This window comes from Lynx canadensis, chromosome A1 (assembly GCF_007474595.2).
Source record: "Lynx canadensis isolate LIC74 chromosome A1, mLynCan4.pri.v2, whole genome shotgun sequence".
NCBI lineage: Eukaryota > Metazoa > Chordata > Mammalia > Carnivora > Felidae > Lynx > Lynx canadensis.
The window spans coordinates 146,318,689-146,337,633 of NC_044303.2; positions in this window are offsets into that span (position 1 = coordinate 146,318,689).

Genomic DNA, 18,945 nt, shown 5'->3' on the forward strand with positions numbered 1-18,945 from the left:
TAGAATTATATCAGTGTTAAATTTACTGATTTTGATAACTTCATTGTGGTTAATTAAGAGAATAGCCTTGCTCTTAGAAAATACACCCTGAAGTATCAAGAAAAAGGAGCATGATGTTTTCAACTTACTACCAAATGATTTAGAAACAGCATAAACATACACAGAATCATAAAGCTGTATAAATACACAGCTTTAGTGTGTCTGGATAAGGGATACATTGAATTCTTTGTAATAGTCATATAACTACTGTATGCTTTAAATTATATCAACATAACTGTAAATAATAATAATAATTAATAATAATAATAATAATAACCTGGTTTGAAAAGGTCTGGGTTTCTTTTTAGTTTCATCTTTCATTCTCTTAGTAATTTGACAGCCATTCATTGAAAATTTGCCATGTGTCAGGAATGGTTCTAAGCTCAGTCAGCTCTGTAGAAATAGAGCTTAATATATGGTTTCTGATATCAGGAAATTCACTACCTAATAAATATGGATCTGGGATAAATGATGTAGCAGAGTTGGTTCAGGATACCATGTAAGACCGGAGAGGCCCTGCATATACAGATTTTGGATGCTCCAAGGGGATGACCTTTGAGCTGTGATTGGAAGGTGGAGTGGGAGTTAACCAGATACAGAGGCTTCCAGGCAGAAGATGTACCAGATAAAAGGAATGAGGGCATATAAGGACACCATCATTTTCAGGAAATGCAGTTGGTTTGTTAAGAATGGTCAGGTAGAGGTCAACAAAAGGGGGTGAGCTAGGAGCCTAGAGAGTGGCCAGGGTCAATTTATGAGAATGTTCACTGCCAAGTTAAAGATCTTTTCCTCTGTAGCCTGAATGTGGCATTTTGGAAAAGTATTCAAGTGGAGATGTTCTTAACACAAAGAGTCTGGTGTCTCAGGAGGGCAACGTTGGGTTGGAAACAGGCATTTGAAAGATGTCAAGTGCAGTGGTTGTTGAAGCCATGGATGTGGGAGGCTCACCAAGAGAGGGAAGGTGGGACACAAGGAGGATAGGATAGAGACACATCCCTAGGATCATCTATCTTTATAAGACACCAAGAAGGAAAGGATACAAACTTAGAAAAGGGGGCCAAAAGTTGGAGGAAAACCAGGAGAAAATGAGGTGGCAGACACCAATAAAAAGGGGCTTTGAAAAACAAAATCCTACAAAGTTTAATATTAACACTTTCATCCTGAGATGAAAAATCTCATATATAATATCTAAATTGAAAATTCAGTTTCTCAGTCATCTGCATATTCCTTGCACTGGCATTTGCTGAACTATCAGATAAACAGCTTAGCTACCATACTCCTCTGTTTATAGATCTTCATCAGAAAAATAAGGAACTGTACTAGCTGATTCTGAAGACTTTCTGCTTTGAACTCCCTCTGATATTATAGATTCTTGCTCAGGATTCAGAGCTCAGATTTGTCTGTGTTTATAGACAACAAAGTTAATGTGTTTCATCTATACTACGACGTGGCAGGAACTGCAGCTGGTTATGAATTATTTCCAAAGAGAGCAGAGGCAAGACTTGGAAACATATTCAATAATTCTAACAGTCTGCAGTCATGTGAAACTTTTAAGAGTTTAAAGCAACAGAAGAAATAGGACTGCTATTTGTTAAGCCTGCTCAACCACATGGCTTCATTTACATCGTTACATTGGGGGGTGATGTGGGACTGAGGTTAAAGTTTAGTCTTCAGACAAAACAGGTGATTCAAATGTCATCATAGTGGAGGTCTTGGCCAGATACTTGCACTGGACCATTTCTGGTTTTGTACAAGAAAACTGGTTGTTCATCGACTTATAAAATGTTTGTACACACATGGTCATTTGTGTGTTTTTTCCTGAATCAGTTTTGTTCAGCGAAGAACTAGAGAACATGTACTTTGTGTACACCACGTGCTGAACACTGCTGAGGAATAGAATGATGGAAATGACACAGCCCCAGGCTGCAAGGAGCTTACCATCTAACAGGGTGGACAGACATGTCTGTGGGTGTGCTCTTTATAGAAAAGTGGAATCGATGCTATGGTCTGTCCCATTACAGACACAAACGACACACCAGATCTCTAGACTTGAGTTGTAACAGCAGAGGCCCTTTGAAAGTACGAGATAGTATGCATTTGAGCCTGGATATCCAGTAAAATATTAATTAGATGTGATACAAATTTACATGAAGTCTGAGACTTAAGGCAGAATAATATTTCATCTCCACTGTGCCCTCCTTCCCAAGGGAAGGAAGAAAAGCTTCCAGAAGAATAAGGTAATTGCGTGTACATTGTGACTCTAATATTTTGATAAACATTGTTTGGAACCTTCGTTATAAACTGCTGTTTCATGTTGTTTATATGTAAGAGGAGGGCTCTGTAAAAGCAGACGTGGTATTTAACAACTACTTAAATAGCACTTACCTTTGTGACAGGGCACTGTTCTAAGTTAATTTACAAATACTAACTCATGGCTTTTCAAAACATTTTTAAGTTTATTATTTATTTGAGAGAGAGAGAAGGGCAGAGAGACAGGAGGGAGAGAATCTCAAGCGGCTCCACACCACCAGTGTGAGTCCTATGTGGGGCTTGAACTCATGAACTGTAAGTCAATAAAGAGATGCTTAACCGACTGAGCCACCCAGGCACCCCTCAATGCTTCTAGTAAACATGTAAGCCTTATTATTCCCATTTTGCAGATACAAATTGAGGCACAGAAAGGTGAAGTAATTTTGCTGCAGTTGCATTTATGTTATTTATTTTGTTGAAAAGTTCTCAAGAGGTAAAAATGGGCCTAAAATACTGTTTAAAGGAAAGTGCAGCTCCTGACAAAGGACATTATAGATAGTTCAGTCTCAAGGCTCAGAACGTTGATGCATCATCCATGCTTCTCTCTCAACTTTCTGTGTACTCTTTAGAACCCATTGCTTATTCCTTAGAACATCCCTCATAGTTACTGCTCTTAGAGCAGGGCTCTGGGACGCACATCTCAGGGACTTTATGCTTTGGACTGACTTCCTCTAAGCATGTCTAAGTCCATCTCTGGTTCCTGGAGTTGGCTGGGATCTATTAGTATCATTTTGGAAGGTGTCTCATACCCAGGATAGGTATGGTGTGGCCCGTTTCCCCCCCTCCAGGGCACTCTCCATTGTTCACTGATGAAGGACAGACCAGGCCACTCTTGCGCTCATCTCCAGTTCTAATTACAGATCACCTTTCCAACTGTGTCTCGCAGCTTGTCGTGTTACCACAAATTACATCTATAACAAAACTGAACTTTGGGCTGTTCTTCAACATGGCTGGTCCGTTTCTCATCTCACATTTGCTTTTAATATTCCCTGCCCCACTTCTGTCTCACCCATTTCTCTCCACCAGAGTTATACCCAATCTCGACGGTTTCACGTGTCTCCATTTCCCCAAGCCTTAAGTCAGATGTCATATCTCCTTTTCATTTCCTATCCTTATTATAAGGCTGTACCTCTTTGTCAGCAACCCCCAGCTCCGTCCCTTAGAAGCTGACTTAAATGGCGTGGAGACTGAGAGACTTGGCCAGGGTTAGGGTTCATATTAGTCCAAATACTTGATTGTATTGGCAAAAACATATTTTACTGCTGCCAACCATTGGCACTTAGATGATTACTTTTATTAAAGATATCATAGACATTAAGAAGAATATGAAGCTATGCTCTTAGTAAAAGCTGATAACAGGAATAAGCTTGCAATTCTCAAGATGAAAAGCCCAAATGTTATTGTGAATCAAAGCTAAGAACAAAAACAGTCTAAACCAAGACAGTCTAGAAATCTTATTAAATGACATGCATCTACAAAGACATTTTTTTCTTTTGGAAAAGAATAGAGTCAGAGGAAAGCAGATTTCTATTTATTGCCTTTGTTGTCTTAAAAAAGCAGATTCTGCCAAAACTACAGCAGTCATGCAGATCTTGGCATCTGCGATCTCTAACAGGTTTCAGATTTCAGAAAATGACTTGAAAATCACATGTCAGCAAACTAAGGGGGTAAAGGGAAATGCTGATAGGGAACAAGTGAGTTTTATGTGCCCTTAAAATTCTCAGAAAAAAATATGCAAAATGCTAATCAGAAAGCCTTCAATCCTTCATCTTCTTTTTATGACAGTGATTAAGCTCCTAGTATCTTTCAGAGACTTAAGCAAAGAAAACCAGCAGGAAAATCAGCACAGCGAATGGCAAACATGTCCTGGGTATGGATTAGACTGAGAACCAGTGTCACCGCGAACATGGTATTTGGGTAACACTGTCTCTTGATTGGTAAACTTAGATTTGTTATATTTTTAGTCTAAAACACATTGCAACACAGATGTGCATATGAAGGCATAGATGTAATTAGAACAGGCAGTTTGGTGATGAAAGATTAAATACCTCTGATTTCATCTAAGTCTAGCCCAAACCTATTACAGATGAGCAAAAGAAGTCTCCATAATAGTAAAGTGACGTGTTCAAGTTAACAGTCTAGCTGGTGACAGGATCACAATTAGAATCAGGTCTCTTATTTCCTAGTGTTCTGTCCACTACTTCACATTTGCTCTCCATTCAGCTTAAAACATGTTTTTAGAGCCTACATGTCTGTGGTTATCTTACTGTCAGGGATGAACAATTTGAAAATAGATCAAAGATCAAAGTTGTATTTACACTTCCATTGTGAAGGAACCCAAATTATGGCTTAAGGAAAGCCCTTACAGCACAATGAATCACGGAGTCTGTTATGAGGACTCAGGGGCTGGAAATGCCATTTGGTTCATTGTTAGCCTAACTGAACTGCTAACTATGACAACAGAAATATAATAGGAGGATATTTTGTGTTTTGTAGGTTTAGAATGTGTCTGTGTGTGTATAATTTATATGTAAAAAGAATATTTGCTTTATTTTTTTTATCTGTGAAGGTCAGGACCGGTATTCCTGAAATTGGTACTGATTAAGGTGCCTAGAAACAACTGTTACTACTTAGCTAAATATCTCTGGGGCATGAACTAAGGGGCTGTGGAAAGAGCAAGGACGTACAGGCCAGATTGTAATTAATCAGGAAATTTGAGTTTTCAGGTAATATGTACATGGTGGCTTGAATTCTTTTAAGAAAGCAATTCAAATTGCAGTTATTGTTTTGAAATAATTTTGAAATTGATGTGTCACAAAGCTTTCAAAGCCTACCGCAAAGTCCACCATTCCAAGAATTAGACTTCTCTTAAAAAACAAAGGAGTGTTTAGGTGGGTGTAGTAAACTGCAGATTTTTTTAAAAACTATCCCCTAAAGCACTTTAGTTTCTAACTCTAAAAGCAGAATTTCGAGGAAGGATACAAAAAACAGGGAACCAGAGATGTTTCTTACTGCAAACACGGACCTTGGGAGTCCAGCATAGGATCTATACCTCTGCAAACTCACTTTCAGAAGGGCCCAGCCCATGACAAAGTGTTTGTTATTAGATAAGCCCAGGTTGTCCCTCAAGATTAGCTCACACTAGTAACAGTTCTCAGACCAAATATCTCCATTTCAGAAGCTTCTCCTAATACACTCATTTGTGAAGTCAGAGAGCTGCCTTTTATTTATTTGCATCCCGTCTCCTGAAATAGTAGCAATGGCACAAACCATGGTCAAGGCTGTCCATTGACTTAAAGCAGGTATAGGTTCAGAAGGTGGGGCTTTGTATGTATTTCTCTTGAAAACTAGGTTAGAAATGTTGACTATGCTAGAAGAATCCGTAGCTCCAAGAGAGGAGCTGTGAAAATCTGGTGCTGGCGACTGGCAAGTTGCCATGCTGACAGAATTGCACAATTGGCTTCCAAGATGCGTCTCTCTGTTTATTTTAGGAACCAGTAAGCAACACTAGAGGGCAGGACTAACCTAGACTTTTTTTTCTCTTCCAGTGAGCGTTTAACCTTTGTGTTGACATGATGCATTATACAAACGGGGTCGTACAAGTGATTAAAATTGTGGCAGTATTGAATTATCATTCATGGAGATTGCGCCTCAGATGGAATTGCCTTATTTAACTTTGGACTGTAGGGCGTTTAATATCTTAATGTTTAATTTAGATAAAATTTAAGGACAATAAAAACAACAAAAAGCTTGTGAAAATACTGGATGGCATATGATTATTGCAGTCTGTGTTCATGGAAAACATGTATCACTATGAGAAGGTGGTAATGTCCAGGTACATACAGAAACCTTTTCCAAAGGAGCAGAAAATTTTGAGACATCATCACAATAAGATACATTGGATTCATAATGCCAGTTCATGCCTAATACAGTGTTCTGTAAATTCTCATTTCTTAAACTATGAACTCTCATTCCTTCTTCCTTTGGGCAAGTATGAAACACTCTAAAGACCAAGAAGATAACTACATGGTGTGGATTGTCGAAATAGACTCAGCCATTATTCTGGCTGAAATGGTCCTATACCACCTCAGAATCTTCAGCCCTTTTAGTAATTTTAAGATGTGGTGGAGACAGATGCAGAATTTTCGGACTAGTCATTGAGTGTGGCTGTAATGACAAAACTGGTTGATTGACACAACTGTTCACTAGTCAATCCATTATTTTGCCCAACTAATAGGTGTAAGGAATGAATATTTTTCATAGCTAGAGTGTCAGGGTTGTCCAGAGAAGCAGAACAATAGGATATATATACGATTTATTATAAAGGGAAATGACTCCACTGATTATATGGGCTAAGAAGTCCCAAGGTCTGCAGTCAGCAAGCTGGAGACCTAGGAGAGCCGATGATACAGTTCTAGCTTGAGTCTGAAGGCTTGAGAAACAAGAAAGCCAATGATACAAGTTTCAGTCCAATCCTAAGTCTGAAGGCAGGAGAAAACCAATGTCCCAACTTACAGACGTTAAGGGAGAGGGAAAGAAAACTCTCCCTTATTCAGTGGTTTTTGGCCCATTCAGCCTTCAATGGAATGGATGAGGTGAGGCACACCTGTATTGAGAAGGTGATCTACTTTATTCAATCTACTCATCCAAATGTTACTCTCACCAGAAACATTCTCAAGAGATGTACACAGAATAATGTCTAGCCAAATATCTGGGCACCTTTGCCCGTCAAGTTAATACATAAAATGAACCATCACAGCTAGTCTCCTGTGTGTATTTATCTCACTCTTCAGAGACATAAAGTGCCTTCATAAACATTCTTTTTTTTGTTCCTTACTACCAACCTGTGATCTAGGTAGGGCATGCTGTCATTAACACATGGTTATTTATCACAGGCGGTTACTGTGATTATAAGTAATTAAGACTCTGATCTTCATGTCTCTTGCAGATTATGAAAATGAGGCTTAGAGAAATTTCATAACTTAACAAACATACGGTTTGTATCAGGTCTTCCAACTCTTAGTCCTTGACTCTTTTCACTACATTTCACATTTATTTCAAAGTCAAAACAACAGCTACAACAACAACCAAATCTCTAAAAGATGCATACTCTGACAAAGAAAATCTCCTTGGCTAAATTTGTCCGTTGTAATGTGTGTTGAGTCCCTATAATAGGCTTGGCACATTAGAGTAAATGTAACGTGAACTCAGTGGTGGTAGAGATTAAAATGGTCAAGAAATAAATGGAATAAGTATGTCAGCATAATTAAGAATCATGGATCTACAGGAACTGCTCCTGCCTGAGGACTTCTTCTCCACTAAAGACTCAGATTTGTCAGATTCCCTTTTGTTTGTTACTTTTCCCAGACAGCATTTCCTTCCCCAAATAAAACATTCTTGGGACACATAGCACATTTTGTTTATCAGATGCTTCCATTTGGTGACCAGAGCCAGGAGGGCACTGTAAGGGTTTAGCCTCCCAATGATAGCAGAGATCTAAAAGGGGGCAAAGAGCACAGAGAGGAGAAAGGATTACTGAACCAAATTTTCATTATCTTGATTTTCATGATTATAGAGCAGCCATCAAGACAAGATCTTAACTTATCAAATGATGAAACTTCTTTCTATACTTGTGAGAGTTCAGTAGAGTTATAGTGTACTTAGAGATAAAACCTAAAGTTACAATGTATGGCTAAAATCACACACAGACAAAATCACTGTGGAAAATCTTAAATCACCTTTGAAATATGGTGTACAGGGTTTTGCAATCCGTTTAAAATATTTGTATGCACACATGACTAATCCATAGTATATAATAAAAATGCATATGCAAAAATTTTTGAAGGCTGTTTTACACAAAAATACATATATTAAAAACACTAGAACCACACTCAGCATGGCATGATGCTCATACTTCGGGGGTCCTGTCAACTGAGGCTAGCTCAGGGTCTCATGTACCACTTTCTCTCATTCTGTGGCTTACGCTTATTAAATGGAATAGCAAATTTGAGTTGCATGGTAATTTTTTTCTTTTAATTTTTAATTTTGGCTTAATTTCAGACTTAATGAAAAATTGCAAGAATAGTACAGAGAATTCCCTATGGTTAACATTTTAAACACATTCGCTTCATTTTTTTCTCTTTCATGTATTTTTACAGTAGGTTTTCAAAAATTGTTCTCCCCCCTTTGTGTGTGTATTATTAAATCAACTGTATTGTAAGTGTGCTGGTGATGCACATTCACTCGAATTGCATCTCAGACACATTATGACAGTGATTTAATCAGTGTTGCTGGTGTGCATTAGGAGCTGATAAAAATGGATAAATGAGAGATGAGTGAAATAAAGATGCCCAAAATGTTGACCTGGCCAAGCAATCTAAGTCCTAGTAGTATAGTAAAGAATACAAAGAGAGACAGTTAGCTCTTGGTAAGAATGCTGTTTGGACTGAATTACGAAAATCATCACTAAGCCAGAATAAAGTCTGCCTTTTTGTAATTTGCATTACTAATGAGCTATTACACGTTCCTGTTTTTTTTTTTTAACATACAGATGCGAGTGACATGTATGAGCTCATAAATAATTCAAAGATCCACTGTGAGTTCTCACCTCTGATTTCTATTGTTCCTTAGCAAAGGAGGATGGCTTTCTATTACTGTGGGAGCTGGAAGAATTGTCACCCTGCAATATTATTGTTATTAACATTATTGCAGGTGATTATTGTGATTACAAGTGATTATTCTTACAAGTAATTATTAAGATTCTGAATTATCTGGTCTTCAGACATCAAGACACAACTCATGCATTTGAAAACATAACTCACTGCCTCTTAATGTCTGTTAGCCCATGAGGCTGGTCAGTAAATTACTACCTGATGGTGCTATCTTTGACTATCTTTGTGTTCTTTTACAAGCTTAACAATTAAATGATACTTTCCTAAACAATTCGCTTCAGATAATAAAAAATGTTAAATACAGTAAGTAATACCAAAGAAGACAGACCCCAATGAATAAGTAAATTAAAGTTTATTGCTCCTTTAGATATAATACTTTGTCAGCTGGTTGCCTTATGGTTTTAATGATATATTTGCAGTATGGTTTTCAAATCTGTGTACATGTAACTAATCTCCATGACTTCCTTTGTTTGTAGAACACTGTTTTATTTTAGTTAGCACATCTTACCCCTTACCCCCAAACAATGAGAAAAAAAAAATGGAATGCTCATTGATTGTTCTGAAGCTTAGAGAGAAACCAGCATTTCAAATGAGAGCCTAGGGAATGTTGAGGAACACCAGCTGCTTGCTCTTACCTATTATGTAACATGGACTTTCGACATGTAAGTAATGGAACTGCACTACCACTTATGAATAGAATAAAATGCCTACTGTGGATATAGTACAGTGCTGGCCATTTTGGAAGGAGGTTTAAGGCAGTCTGAGAGCAGGGAGACAGAGGACATGGGTCTGAGCCATAGATTGGCCATTCACTAGTTGTGTGACCTTGGGCAAATACTCTAGGAGTAAGGTGATAAAGAATCCCACCTTTAATGCAACACTTACTGGAGGCAAGAATTTATCAAAAGTCATGCCATTTAATCCATACAATAGCCCCAGAGACAGATGTTATTAGCCGTATACTATCCTTGGAGAAACTGAGTCTCAGAGATGTTGAGTAAACAGTCAAATTCAAAGACCTAGGCAAATGGAGGAGGGTGGGCTGATGTAATGGTTAAGGCTATGGGTTCTGAATCAGTCAGGTGGAGGTTCAAATCCTCTATCTTGGCTCTCTCTCACTTACTGGCTATGTGTCATCGGGAAATTTATTTAATAATCTTTATTTTTCCTGTTTCTAAATTGGACATATCATTATACTCCTGTCTCATAGGATTGTTGTAAGGTGTGATTAAGATATTTCTGGCAGCTGCTTATATCAGTACCTGAAGTATTTAATATAATAAAGTGTTTAATTCTTTAGTTATGTTATTATTTTATGACAGAACTGGAGTTTTTTAACCTCAAAAGCCCACAGATAACAATAATGACTCTTCTCTTGTATCATAAAATTATTGTGGAGCTGGTCAAATAATGTGAGGAAAGCATCTTGTAAATGGATGTGTGTGTACATCTTTGTGATTACTCTCTTTCTTCTGAGTATGTCGGGTCTCCAAATGTTAGCTTCTGAAAAGCAGGAGTGATGTTTTCGTTTTTTCTGGACCCCGTGTTTCTAATTCTGATCTCTGAAAACATAAAGTACGCAATAAACCCTAAATCAGTAACTCTCATAGTCATATATCTTGAATTAGAAATTATTTTTATTTTGTATTTATTATTTTTGATGGAAAACTGTATAATCCTATTTGTCTAATATAGAAGAAGGGTATTATTGAGACCCAAGAATGCTATTCGAGTCCAGCAATCACACTTTTATTATATTATAAATCTCCCTCTTCCACATGTCTTAAATATTGTTCACAGCAACAGAAATCATTGTAAAGGGGCATGTTACTATTTTTAATACCCACAGGTGTTTCATTCTTAAACTCCTTTTTTGCCCATATTAATTGCTACCCTTACCCAGTACTGAAATAAATGCATATTAATTTTTAGTGTTGTTTATTTTATTTCTGCAGGTGTGTATTAATTTTGAAGTCCAGTTAAGCCTGTCTAGACCTTAAATGCCACCAGATCTCTTAAACACACATTTATTTTTTATTGTTTTTGTTACATTCTTTATGATCAGAATTAATGAATGTAGTTTTTATAAAGCTTATTACTTACCCTGAAGACTGGATTTGAACGTGCTGTTCTGGTCTGGTGAGTAAATGGAGATTTAATTACAGATATTTAATTGCTTATTATGAACTTGATGGACTGGAACTGAATAAGCCCTTCTTCTCCGTTTTGCATCTTTAAATGCACTACACAAACTCATCCTGTCTAGCTGCCGTTCTATATAACTTTACCAACTTATGAGTCCTCACTAGCTGGGATTTGATGTAAATGTGTGTATGTTGGACAGTAATACAGGGACAGTCTCTGTTTTTTTTTAAAAATATGTGAAGGAGGAATATTTTATTTTAAAACAGAAATGAAGGTTAACCTTGAAAGAAATGAATTCATGAGTTTAAGAGGAAGATGGATAATCATTTTGGAGAAAATATAATAGGAATTTTGAAATTAGAAAGCACACTCAAAGATTCAAGTAAAATGAAATTCTAATATCTAACTGTATTTATTTTTGTGACAAGTCAAAAAACAAAATGGGATACCATGGAATAGAGGAATTTTAGTGTCAGCAGAACATAGTGATGAACTGTAACAGTGATTGATTAAAATTCCATTACAGTTCCCTTTTACATTATTATTTTTTGGTGCAGTGTAATAGAAAAACCATATTTAATACAGATTTAATAAACTAAATTTTAGTAAAAAAATTTTTTTTTGCACTACATACATATTTATCCTGCATTTTAAAATAAACCTAGGGGCACCGAGGTGGCTCATTCGGTTAAGTGTCTGACTCTATCTCAGCTCAGGTCTTGATCTCAGGGTAGTGAGTTCAAGCCCTGAACTGGGCTCCACGCTGGGTGTGGCACCTGGGTGGCTCAATTGGTTAAGTGTCCCACTCTTGATTTTAGCTCAGGTTATGATCTTAGAGTTACTGAGATTCTGACAGCATGGAGCCTGCTTGGAAATCTCTCTCTCCCTCTTCTCTGCCCCTCCCTAACTTGTGCTCTATCAAAGTAAATAAATAAACTTAAAAAAAATCTTAAAATGTTTATGTAATCTTGCTGGTTGATCAGTGTTTTAATCTCAAGAAGTTTATGATTAAATTTTCATTTCAAGTGAGAACATGTATTTATATTTGGACCAAGAATCTGAATACTGTTTATGTTGGCTTGAGAGCAGGAAGTTAAAAAAAAATTAAAAACAAAAACAAAAAAACTAGTTTCGTGGGTGCCTCGGTGGCTTAGTCAGTTAAGTGTCTGACTTCAGTTCAGGTTATGATCTCATGGTTTGTGAGTTCGAGCCCTGTCTCAGCCTCTCTTCTATCAGCACAGAGCCAGCTTCAGATCCTCTCTCTCTCTCTCTCTTTCTCCCCCTCTCCTGCTCATGCTGTCTCTAAACTAAATAAACATTTTTGGGGCGCCTGGGTGGCTCAGTTGGTTAAGTGGCCGACTTCGGCTCAGGTCATGATCTCGCGGTCCGTGAGTTCGAGCCCTGCATCGGGCTCTGTGCTGACAGCTCAGAGCCTGGAGCCTGTTTCAGATTCTGTGTCTCCCTCTCTCTGACCCTCCCCCATTCATGCTCTGTCTCTCTCTGTCTCAAAAGTAAATAAATGTTAAAAAAACACAATAAAAAAACTAAATAAACATTTTTTAAAAACCTAGTTTCAACGAAACTGTCTCACTTAATATGACTCCCAGTGTGATGCCAAATATGTTGTAAATTCACCAATAGTTTTTACTTTAAGTATCCTTTTAGTGTTATGTAACATTGTGGTCCCTTTTCCCTGTGTGGGAAGTGAACAGGCCTTATAGAGGTTTCCTCTCAAACCCTGTCCCTGGGTGTCCAAATATCTATCAGAATGCTAAGTCATGTCTTTTAAAGAATCGCCCTTGCCTTGGTACTGGGTCCAACTTCAGTTAAGTCAGTGAATCTCTGAGGTTGATGAACTTTGCCTCTAAAGATGGATGCTTCAGAAGGAGCTATTAAAGCAGAAGACCTCAGGTCAAACCCTGAAACCCAAGATGGTTATGGAGTTATCCACCACTAAGACTGCCCTTTTTTTTTTCAAATTGAAATATAGTTGACACACAATGTTACATAGTTTCAGATGTACAACATAGCGATTCCGCAAGTCTGTATACATTATGCTGTGCTCATCACAAATGTAATTACCATGTCACCATAAAATGCACTTAAGACTTCTTTTAACACTAAAAAGCACCACTCCCTCCTGTTGAGCCCTATGTACTGAATGCTAAATACTGAGTACTCAGCCTAAGGCTGAGCTTTCTGTTCCAGTGGTTGACATTGAGACTGTGTAAATTCTTTCTTCAGTGCTGGTGGTTCAAGGAGATGATACTGACAGGACAGTGATGTAGCTCTTTCTTGGAGCATAAAATCACGTTCTCAGGGTATAAGCTGGCTCCCTCTTGGGTGTTGGAATATGTTCTAGGGGCCAGTAGTTCACAACTGTGGGATTTCCATCCCACTTTGACCTTCCTACTGGGTGCAAGGTCAGCCTTTTCTCATGGGGATTTTATTTTGGGGCTCTCATTGTCTTTGCCTGTCACTTGTCCTTTGATGGGATTGTTCCATTTCACCCTATTAGGCTTCACTATGAATATTTTGAATTTTTACGAGGATCTACCGACCTCCTGTCTAACAACCTTCACTATCTCTGTCCAACACCAAAAAATATCAGTAGCGCCTCCCTGGATTAGCCTGTACAAATGTTTTCACTGAAGCAGTTGTTTTCATAGAATATATTGTATTTCATAAGAATTTCCATTTATGAAATTACAGTATTTTTGGTTTTGGATAATGATCAAGATTCAATTTAAAGTTATCTGGAAGAATAGTGATTTAGTAAAAATGATTGATCTTCACTTAAAAATTACTTTTTACCATTTAAAAAATTCTTTGTTTTATTGAAGAAAACTTTGTAATATACTCTAGAAAAATCATAAGACACGTACATACTCATGAAAATGCACTTTATTATGTTTTCTGGAATATCTTTATCACTATTTCTTTTCTTTTTCACTTGTTATGAGGGTAACAAAAGAATATACACGGTATTCACAAAATTTGACACATTCACTTTTTTGACCCTCAAAAAAATCAGATATACATGATAATTTTTAAAAAATAGTTCTGTATTATATGTGGCCTACTGAGCATCAGCCCAAAATCAGTTAATGCTCTTCATAGATCTAGTATGGCCTGTAAAGGAACTGCAGACATAGGATATGGTAAAAGGCTTTCTGTGTGTTGTTGGATGGAGGGCATGGGTCGGAGGTGGATAACATCAGGGTGACTAAAGAAAAGATATAAACACTTTTTCCTTCCTGTTCTACCCTGAAAGGTAGATGGAAAACTATCCAAATAGAGTCTAGCTTTGGATGATTTAAGACATAAGATACCCATAACTGTCACAAAAATATTCAACAGTATTTTCACAGAGTAGGGAACAGAAAAATATCTCCAGTTTAATCTATGAGCCACCCTTAAAGAGTATCATGGCAATGACTACAGGGTATTATGGGCAGTCAGTGGCTGAAAGGGTCTGGGACATCCAGTACAATGGGGTTAAGGTGAGTCACCAGCAAATATAAGCCAAGTCAATATTCAGACCGTACTTTTAATTAAACTAAAGCAAATTAAAATATATATGCTTGCTTTTTCTTGAGTGATATATTTGTAAAGAATTATTTGGCAGACCCTTTGTGGAAAGGGAACACCAAGCATTCTGTTTTCTCAGAGATTTTTTTGAAAGATTAGTTCAGGGGCACCTGGATGGCTCAATCGATTAAGCATCTGACTTCAGCTCAGGTCATGATCTCGCAGTCCATGAGTTCGAGCCCCACGTTGGGCTCTGTGCTGACAGCTCGGAGCCTGGAGCCTGCTTCAGATTCTGTGTCCCCCTCTCTCTCTCTGCCCCTCCCTCACCTGCACTCTGTCTCTCTCTGTCTCTCAAAACTAAATAAACTTAATAAAAGAGAGAAAGATTAGTTCAGTCAGTTTGTTGGAGGTCGTGGAGGTATCAGCATGGAAGGACGTCAACTTTAACCATCTCTGGTTCTTCTTGGTGGCTATGTCATCATGGACTCAGAATCATGTGAGTGATTTCCACCTCATATTTCCTCAACCCCTTGAACTTCAACACAGTTTTACTGATCACACTTGGCTCCCTGGAAGTCCAAGGAAGTTTAACACACTGAAGTCACAGCCATAGGAATGGAATCCTGTCATTTTTTAATTGGAAGGGGCCCTAGTCATTATTGAGTACATTGCCTTTCTTTTAGAGCTAAGACTCATAAACCTTACTAGTAACAAGGATAATAATGACAGCCAACATTTATGGACACTGTGCTGAGCAACTAGCATGGATTATTTCATTTAATCCTTATGACAATCCTGTGAGGTAGGGACTACAATCCCCACTTTACAGTGAGAAATTGAGGCACCAGCAGGTTAAGAATCCTGCCCAGAGTCACACAGATCTGTGAATGCGGAAGTGGAACTTGATCTCAGAAATCCATGTACAAAGGCAAAAGCTTAACTACTATACCATACTACCTTTTTATTTTTTAAATTCAATTACTGGCAAAATATCACATGGTGATCTAGTAAACTGCAACCCAGATTTTCTCCTTCCCAGGCTTTGGCTGATGATTAATGATTATGACTAATGATTTGATTGAGCAATAGTAATTAACTGCTGACTTTATATTTATGCACACACACATGCACACACACACATATACTCAGTACTTCTTCATTGTTGTGACCCTTTCTCATTTCTTGAATGCCTCTTTCTTTTCTCAGCTTTGTTGAGATAGAATTCACAAATGTTTGCACATTTAAAATGTACACCATGGTGATTTGATCTATGTATGCATTGTGAAATATTTACCACAATCTGGTTAACTGACACATCGTTCACCTCACATAGTTGCCGTGTGTGTGCGCATGTGCGTGCACGGTGAGAACACTTAAGATTGGTACTATCTTAGCAAATTTCAGGTATGCAATACAATATTATTAATTATAGTCATCATGCTGTATGTACATCTTGTATCATTCTTAAAGACCTTTGCCAGGAGTTTCATTTACTCAATCTTAAGAATTTTGTACAATTTTGCTACCTATATAAGTGTTTGCAAACTAGGAGCATCTCTCTGTCCTTCCCAGCCCCAATTCCCACATGTGAATTCTTTTTCCATTTTTTCCCTTTAAATAAAAGGCTGTTTCTCCTTTGTATACTACCCTGATGAACAATTATTCTCCATTAGCCCAAACACAAACATACTCTTCCAAGTAGCTCTGACAATTGGTTAAATTTTGTCTCATTAATTTATCCTACAGAAAGGTACATAAACATAAGCTTCTTTACAGATTATTTACCATGCCAGTGAAGCCTCTCAGGTCAAGAAATCAAACACTGCCAGCACTTAAAACCCTTTGCGGGATTCTCCTTTATTATAAGCTCCTACCTCCCAATAGGTAACCTCTCTGTCAATATTGTGTTAATTATTCCCTGGATTTCTTTTTAATATATGGTTTTACCATCCATGAGTGCATACATTAAATTTAATTTGGCCAATATGATCCTTATTTTTTTCCATCTCCCCTACGATGTCTTGTCTTATATTCTTATCTTTTCACTTTCACATTTCCAGTATAGAAACTCTGTTTAATCTTTGCATGGTGAATATTTATTCACCATTTTAATCCAGGTTTGTCATCATCTTTACATAGCAGCATACATTCAATTCTTGTGAATTCTCAGATTGCTCTTTTACTTATTGCTTCACTTTGTCATTACATGCCAATATTCCATAACATCCTAAAAAGAAAGTAGAAATTCAGAAACTTATTAGAGGAGGAGAAATGGCGAGGCCTGGCATTTACTATTTCTTACTTTAGGGTACAGTGACTTGTGTATGGATTCCACAGTTGGTGAGCTCAGGTCTATAATCTCCAGAAGGCTACACATCTGCTTCTCTTGCTTCTCCAGGAACCAGCTGAACCAGCCCTTGTACTAACACCCCACTGCATGAAAAATCCTAATGGAAAATGGAAAATGTAATACATAAAACAAAATCTGAGAACTACTTGTGCCTATTAGAAAAGGCCTATGATCTTGTCTAGCCAAAAACATTTCAACATTGGTCCATTAGAGAAAATGACTATGCTGCCATCCTAAATCATGTTTTGAAGACCATTTAATGATTTGGGGGAAATGCTCCTATTATGGTAAGTGAAAAAGCAGGTTTCCAAACTCTATATAGAGCATAATGCCAGTTTGGTCAAATAAATGCATGGAAAAGAAATGGTGGAGGAAAATACTCCAAAAAATTACCGTGTTTGTCTCTATCAGTGAGATTAGGAGTTATTTTTAATTCATTCTTTACATCTTACATCTGTATGTACAGGCTTTTCTATAACAAGCATGGTACTTTAATAACTGAAAAAAAAAGTTATCTTAAAAAAAAGAAGGGGAACCTGGGTTGTTCGTAGGTTAGCTGTCTGCGGCTCAGGTGATGATCTCACAGTTCGTGGGTTTGAGCCCCGCGTGGGGCTCTGCACTGACAGCTCAGAACCTGGAGCCCTCTTCTGATTCTGTGTCTCCGTCTCTGTCTCTGCCCCTCCCATTCTCATGCTCTGTCTCTCTCTCCATCTCAAAAACAAACAAACAAACAAACAAACAAAAAACTGATGACCTTGTAAGGTAGTTTTCTGCCTATTCTTTGACAAAAAGGGCCTGGAGAGGGATTCATGTGTCTTGTTTTTTGTCTTAAAGTCAGAGCCCTGCTGCATATCCCCACAGCTCAACTTGGAGGGCATTTTTGTTTTGATTGCAGACCTTTGGATTGGTGCTCCTTGTCCTTCCTGTTCCCATTCCCCAGGTGCTTCCACCTAGGCACTTTTGAGCTCAGCTCACCTCTCCAACTTCACCTTATGCTCTCATGAGTGTTCTCTATGGTTTGGGAGCCTTGTTTTCCCTGATGAGTAAGGAAGCCCAGACAAGAAATGTTCTGCCTAATTCTTATTATCCTTGCTGCACCAGACCTATGTCCTTGTGACTTGGAGACCTCTGAGACACAAGGGCACTTAGGATGTCACTGAATGAGGACAGCCACTGGGTGGGTTCCTTTCTTCCCCTTCTGAGCTTGGGCCTCCTGCTTCACCAGGGACTGCAAAGCACTGGGTACCACCAGAAAGCACATAGGCACACTGGGTCTCTGTGAAAGTGGGAGTTTGGGTTAGAAAGTTAATTGTAGTTTTCATCAGGATAAAGATATCCAGATGTTAGAATTAAGTTCCTTCCCATGCCATGGAACAGATGACTGAACTAAAAGAAACATTTATTCTGTGAAGAAAGAAAATGAATACACCTGCACTATCTTGTATGTACTCTTATGTTCCTTAAATTAAATTAAACTACCAAACAGGTCCTACTGGCTAAAGGAACAAATGCAATACTGTACTCCAGAGCATTTGATGTTAATTTCTTAATGAAGAAAGAATAAACAGAAATTTACATGATATTTATGGAGGCTGTAGCCTTGCAAGAGATTTATATAAAACTTCTTATTCCCAAACCTATCTTGTAAGTGTATTGAAGCCATTCTGTACATTTTATCTATAGAAAAATTTTGAAGTGTTATACGTGAGAGCAATTTTCAAATGTGGCTTATGTGTCATTACTTTATATTAATACCTTATAATATTTTTGACTGAATCAGAGGATTTTAAGGTTGTATTTCAAAAAGTAGGATCATGTAGTTATTTTTTATATGGAAAAAAATAGAGGTCCAGGGATAAATATACTTCTGTCATATGTGTGTGTATGCAAGTTGAAAAC